Raw genomic sequence first — 7,143 nt, 5'->3', positions numbered from 1 at the left:
GCAAGTGAAAATATTTTCAGCATTGAGGGTATTTAGGAAAAATGTGAAATTGATATTTTATATTCTTAAAGTGCTCAGGTAAAATAATTTAATATAATTTTAATATATTTGTGTTTTTTTTTTTTTTTTTAGGGGAGTGAAAGGGCCGATTTAATGAAACTACAAACAGGGACTGGCCACAGTTCACAGTGACAGGAGGCCATGCAGCGGTAGTGAGACCAGAGAGGGACACAGTGTCCACATGGGCATCTTCACAGACCACTCAGGAAATAGACAAGTTTGGGTTTACACCCTGGGCAAGACTCATGTCTAGGACACCCCCATCACCACGTCTTCCTGTTCCCCAGCCCAGTGCCACAGTTGTCCCTACTTAAGTGCCCCAATATGGAACCAAGTCAACTATGGCAGAAAGACTGGCGCTGACACCAGAGACCAATGAACCTACAAGGAGGCGCTTCTGATCGGCCCTGTCAGTAGCTACCAGGCAGAGGTTGTACCCAAACACAGCACAGACATCAAAGTCAACAGGACAGGCTCATGGGCATTCATTCGTTCTTTCTGGCCCCAGAAGATATAGGAGTTCACAGAGGTGTGGCCAGAAAGGAGACCTGCACATTGACTGACTCAAAGTAAGCTACATGAGAACAAGGGCAAGTTCTTCTTAGTTACCAGGGCTTTAACTAGCCCAGTGTCATCTTTGCCTTATACTAGGGAGAGCTCTTGGGTAGCTCCTAGACAGTGGTAGAAGTCCTGGGTTTCCATACCTGAGAGTTCTGAGGCCCAGAGTTGACAGTCATTATTTCTTTCTTAATCCACCTTTGGCACCCCAGACAACATACTCCACATAATCTCAGGCCTTAAGACCCTGTCTTGTTTGGGTCCACTTAACTCTAGATGATGCCCTGACCTCATTCCAGCAGGTCAGAAGCAACTGTGGTTCCAGGCACAACCCTCACTGTAGGCCCTAGTCTGGGACCTATTAATGCTCTGGGTGCTTTTGGTCCCAGGAAGAGTAGGGACCAGGCCTGGACCTTATGCAGAAAGGAGGAATGAGGACCCCAGTAAGAGACACAAGGTCAGTGCCACCCCATACCACCCACTGGCTCTTGGCCTTAAATCCAACAGAATTTTTGCTGGAAGAGTTGGATGCTCAGGGAAGGGCAAGGTGAGGACAAGATTTCCAGGGGACAGTGGCAGAACTTCCAACCCTAAGTGGGGGGTGAGGGGTAGTGACCACTGAGCATGGGGAGCAAAGCACATGGGGCCAGTCTGATAGATGGGGGAGTTCAAGTCTAGCTCCATTAGTTAGCATAAGCGCTTGTATGTGTAGATGTAGGCTTTGCACCTGGGACACGTGTACGTCACATCCTTGAAGTCATTGATGAGGGAGAGGATCAAGCAGCAGCCCAGATCACATGCCGTGAAGCAGCAGAAGAAACCCAGTACAAAGTCCATCACCCCAATCTCATAGGAGATCTCCGTGGTGATTGCCTGCTGGCAGTGGGGGGGCACACTGTTTGCACAGGTGCACCTTCAAAGATCTCTCCCTGTAGCACTGTCACCGTGTGGCTGCCCATGATGGGACCAAGACTGTGGCCGTGTGGCCCCCAGGGCCAGGATAGGGCCCTGGTGGGTAGGGTCCTGGTGGATAATAGCCCATAGGTGGGTGAGGGCCTGGAGGAGGGGAGAAACCTGTAAGCATGTAGGCTCCATCTGTGTTCATGTGAGGGGGTACAAAGCCAGGATGAGGCATTGGATGACCTGGTGGCTCCTAATGTGGGGGAGCAATGTCAGCTGAGGGCAGTGGCATGCCTGGTGGCGGCTGCATCACCGATGGGGAAATACGGCCTGGATTAGGTAGGGCTCCACTTTTTTCCTCTAGTAGTGGGGCTGTAGGGCCCTCAGGATAAGGAGGGGGTGGCTCGTTAGATATCTTTGCTGCTGATACTCCAGGATCTCAGGTTCTTGCTGCATAGAGAATGAAAACTGGTGGAGTAATTCAGCTACTGGCTGAGACAGGGATCAAGAAAGCTCGGAATCCAGGAACCCGAGGACGGAAGGACACAGAGATCCACGCAGGTCCCGCCGGGTGCTCCGAGGAGCCCTCTTATCTGTGTTCTTTAAGTAAGGCCCCACTAGGAAATGTTATTATATCAATATTGTATCTTTGCTAAAATAAAAATACATATTGAAGAAAACACGTGGGTTTTAAGATAGGTAATGATCAGTTAGATTAATTTTTTTAATACTTAAACATAAACTGAAAACGTAAACATTAACTAATGTATCCATGCAATGAATAGTGGTAACAAGCGTCTACTTGCACTTGCTTTGTAGTGATAAGTGCATTTTTTTTTTGCTTTAGATATGGGTGATTTTTTTCAACATTATTCTTTCCTATGGATAGGTATTTTGCCAGAAATTTGGGTAACAATAACACAATCTAAGTTATTCACAATATAAATGAAATAAAATAATCAGAAAATTTTGTATCCTTTTTGTCTTTCAAAATCAGATAAAATCTCATATTACACCTACACACTAAAGTATCCTTTTTTCACTTTCAAACTTTGTAATTGTAAAAGGAACGTCACTTTCTTACAACACAATAGCAATTCATACTGTAAAATATGGTTTTTGTCACTTACCATATAAAGAGCTTTCACAGTTATCTTTCTATATTTTATTCTCTGCAACCATTGTCTACAAACTTTATTCTCTGGAACACAACTGAAAAAATTTCCAGTTCTCCCTGGTCTTGGACTTGATACATTGGGGCTGTACTTCCTGGTAAATGATCCTGACCATATCTAAAGAATTCTTTCATATATATACTTCTATGAAAATAAAGCTCAAAAATCTCTATTTACTCTTTCTAGTCATAGTGAGCATTATATCACTGTTGCATTACATCTCAGGTGATTCCTTTATTGTACTGTGCTGCTACCTTTGACAGAAACCAACTGTCCACATAGAAGATGAGCTGATTCTTATACATAATATTCACATATTTCATTTTCTAGGGCTTTTTATCAGTACAATATGGTACGGCAAGTAGTTTTATCAGAAAAAAAAATTTCCTCACTTCATATTCTTTGGGATTTTCATAGCTTTTCCAACTGGCAGATACTTTGCATACCTTGCTTCAAAATTTCAGTTCCTGTTCAGATCCTTTTTGTCATGGCATTAACAATTTAGGTCAATTTGTGAAATGTTCACCTTATTGCATTTTTATAATTTTAAATTTGAGATCATAACATCTTTACAACATTTCTTTTTTCCCTTTCTTCCCTCAAAACCTTCCCCACTCTCCTTCAAATTCATGGTCTCACTTTTCACTAAGAGTTATATATATATATATATATATATATATTCCAATATGTCCTCTATTCAATATAAATATTACCTGTAAGTGTGGTCTTGGTGTGACTTTGGCACTGGACAACTAACTGTTGTTCTTCTTCCTGGGAAGACCGTTTCTTTTGATCCATGCTTTCCTTGATTGCCTATAGCTTTTTCTAGGGTTGAATCTTCCTGGACTTTCCCCCACCCAATTTGGCATCCTTTTTGCCATTTTCAACTCACATTTAGGAAGTCATGCTAGTGAGATTTTACCTTGTGATAGTAATAGGAGATACATTATTGTATTTTTTATGTTATTAATGTAGAAAACCAACTACTAGTCCTCTTAAAGTTATTTAGGTTTCTGAAGAGGTCTTATAGATTTTGTCCTAGCCACATTTTAAGAACATAGTAGGTGAGTACAGCAAAGCAGTGTTTTGGCAACAACAGAGTAGTTGCATGTACAACCTCATTGCACTTGTGATAGCATGAATGAGGTTTCTCCATCTCAAGCCAGATAAACTCCTAATATAGAGCATTAAAGTGGTCATGAAATGTCATCCCTGAATGAGGAACTATCAGCAGCTGATGACTGCTAGGGGAGGCGTCTGTTTTCTTCAAGGTTAGGAAATAAGAGAGGCAACCTATGCACCAAAAGATAGTACTACAGCAATGCACATGTAGAAAATGATCCATGGACTCAGAGGGTTTTGAAGCACATCACATGAAGTTGGAGAGGAAAAACAGTGAGGAAAGGAGGCAGACAAGAAAATTAAGAGAATATTACGGTGGTAGGTTTGATCAAAATACACTGTATGCATACCTGAGATTCTTAAATAATATTTTAAAAAGGAGTAGAACATTAGATAAAACCAGACTTAGCTTTTTTGCATTTTCAGAGATGATAGAAGATTTTTTTTTATAATCCTTCAAAAACAAAGAAAGAGATTCCTGAGCTCCTCAGATTTCTCAAGAGTCTACTCCCTTTTCACCCATGGAAATTTTATACACAGACAGTGCTGTGATGAGAAAAAGAGACATTTGAATAACTTGACAATGAGTCAGGCTTCATAGTTTTGCCTTTGACAAACCATTTCCTTATCCATCACAATGGCCTAGACTCTCACTTGTGAAACTGAAACATAAAAGTAAAATCTTGCATCCACTGTTAACCTGTTTAATAAATTTCAGTGTTATAGCTCAGTGAGAGTATGTGCTATATATGACACTGTTTCAATTCACATCATGTAAAGATAAAAAGGAAGAAAAAGAAAAGATAAGAAAAAATGCAGATGTTCAGTGGTTAATTTATGAAGCTATTATCTGATACCTTTTGAGGAGGAGAAATTATCTCTATGAAGATTTCTTTTTGAACCATTGAATATGACAATTAAGTATATTTTCTGGATGTTTTAAACTTTCCAGTTTTGTTATTTTATATAATAAACATTTCTGAATAAATAGACTTATTGATGGTAATTAATGCTATGAATCAACTTGTCATCTAGGAGGTATGCTTCTTCACCTTTATACAAAGGATTGTCAAGTTAAGGGACATCCATGGGCATGTCTACACAGGACTATCTTAATTATCTTGATTAAGATGAGAAGACCAGCCAACTGGTGGTGGCATCATCCCCATATAGAAAAGCTTGGACTTTATATGATTTGAAAATACTAGCTGAGAATTATCGTGCATGTATTCATTGCTTTCCTCTGATATTCCATATAATGGGACCAGTTCACTGGGGTTCCTGGGTCTGTGATTTCCCCACCATGATGTTACTTGTACTGTGAGTCAGAGTAAACTATTTCTTCTTTAAGGTTCTTGTTATAGTCAGTGTTCTATTGCTGCAAAGAGACACCACGACCATGGTAATTCTTATAAGAAAAAGCATTTTACTGAGACTTGCTTACAGTTACAGAGGTTTAGCTCATTACGAGCATGGTAGGAAGCACGGTGGTACACAGGTAGACATAGTGTTGGAGAAAGAGTAGAGAATTCTACAACCAGATTCACAGGCTAAAGGAAGAGAAAGACCCACTGGGACAGGCTTGGCCTTCTGAAACCTCAAAGCCTTCTCCCAGTGACACACTATCACCAGCACAGCCACACTTACTCCAACAAGGACACACCTCTTAATCCTTTCAAGTAGTGTCACTTCCAAATCAATTAAATATATGAACATATGAGGTACATTCTTATTCAACCCACCACAGTTCTGTTGTCATAGTATTTTAATCATAGAATTAGGAAAAAAACAAAAATTTAACACAGATTCTTCTTGAATGAAACATTTCTATATTTGAGATATTAACTGCCTTTTGTTTTTATTAACTTTTTCTTTTAAAAATGACAATGAATTGAATAGTATTTCCTTTACTATAACACCCACGATTATATTTTTTCAACTTTTAAAAATTTTATAATTTAATTTAATTTTACATATTAGCCACAGATTCCCCTGTCCTCCCTCCTCTGGCCCCCCTTGCCCCACCTCTCCCCCACACACACCATTCCCATCTAGTCCAGGGCAAGGACTTCCCTAGGGATTCATCTCAACCTGATAGATTCAGTCCAGGCAGGTCCAGTCCCCTCCTCCCAGGCTGAGAAAAGTTTCCCTGCATAAGCCCCAGGTTCCAAAAAGCCAGCTCATGTACTAAGGACAGGTTCCAGTCCCTCTGCCTGGGGGCCTCCCAAACAGTTCAAGCTAATCAACTGAGGTAACCCAGACTCAGAAAGACAAACATGGCATGTACTCACTCATAGGTGGATACTAGTTATAAAACAAAGATGACTAGACTGCTACTCACAACTCCAGGGAGGCTACCTAGGAAACAGGACCCTAAGAAAGACACAGGGATTGCTCAATGACAGAGAAATGGATGAGATCTACATGAACAACCTGGACGAGAGTGGGAATGAGTAATGAAGAACAAGGTTTGAGGGAAAGAAAGCTTAGGAGAGCAGGAGATCCCAGCTGGATCAAGAACAGAGAGGGAGAACAAGGAATAACAGACCATAATAAATGAAGACCCCATGGGAATAGGAAGAAACAAAGTGCTAGAGAGGTTCCCAGAAATCCCTAAAGATACCTCCACTGTAGACTACTGGCAATTTTAGAGAGAAAGCCCAAACTGACTTACTCTGGTGATAGGATGGCCAAACACCAAAATTATATCTTAACTCAAAAATAAAAAAGTCACACAGCAGTCAGTATGCTTATCTATTGCCACTCTCCTTATTTTATCTCTACCTTATTTCACTCAAATAGAATCCCATGCTTTCATAGTACCAAAAGGCTAATTATGCTTGTAACCAAAGTTTCACTACCAGAGACTGGAGGAAAAAATACCTTCTTTCTTGTTGACATCCATGTAACTCTGACTTCTTTTTGGCTTTGAAATAGTACAGATAAGAAGTATTTCTTTATGCCAACAATGTTCCTTCTCCATGCAGGAATGATGTTTATAATAAGAATTAAAATGCTTGTCACTTGGCCTTACATGATACACAAGATGAAATAGAAGTGTCCTTGGAAGAACAAATCCAATACACTTCACCAGTTCAAAGACTGCACACTATTTCTTTATCTAGCAAAGGCAAGTTCTATTCCCAAAAATGTTCCCTCATCCCCAATAAAACCAGCTCTAGTGAGTCTATTTTGCCCAGTAGCCCTATAAATATGTTTGTGATTGCTAACCTTGAACAAGATCAATTATGGTGCCCTAGAAGAACTTGCTTTACCGATGCAAGTTTTTGTTTGTGTGTTGGTTTGTTTGTTTGTTTTGTTTTTGTTT

The 7,143-nt window shown here is 40.2% G+C and overlaps 1 pseudogene; it reads right to left on the bottom strand.

Moving 5' to 3' along the window:
- Positions 1-1,305: 1,305 nt before the first annotated feature.
- On the bottom strand, positions 1,306-1,843 carry LOC118590687 (annotated as a pseudogene).
- Between the last annotated feature and the right edge of the window lie 5,300 nt (positions 1,844-7,143).

This window comes from Onychomys torridus, chromosome 9 (assembly GCF_903995425.1).
Source record: "Onychomys torridus chromosome 9, mOncTor1.1, whole genome shotgun sequence".
Lineage (NCBI taxonomy): Eukaryota > Metazoa > Chordata > Mammalia > Rodentia > Cricetidae > Onychomys > Onychomys torridus.
Note: the sequence above shows the minus strand (reverse complement) of the source record. Positions and strands in the feature narration are given on the sequence as shown.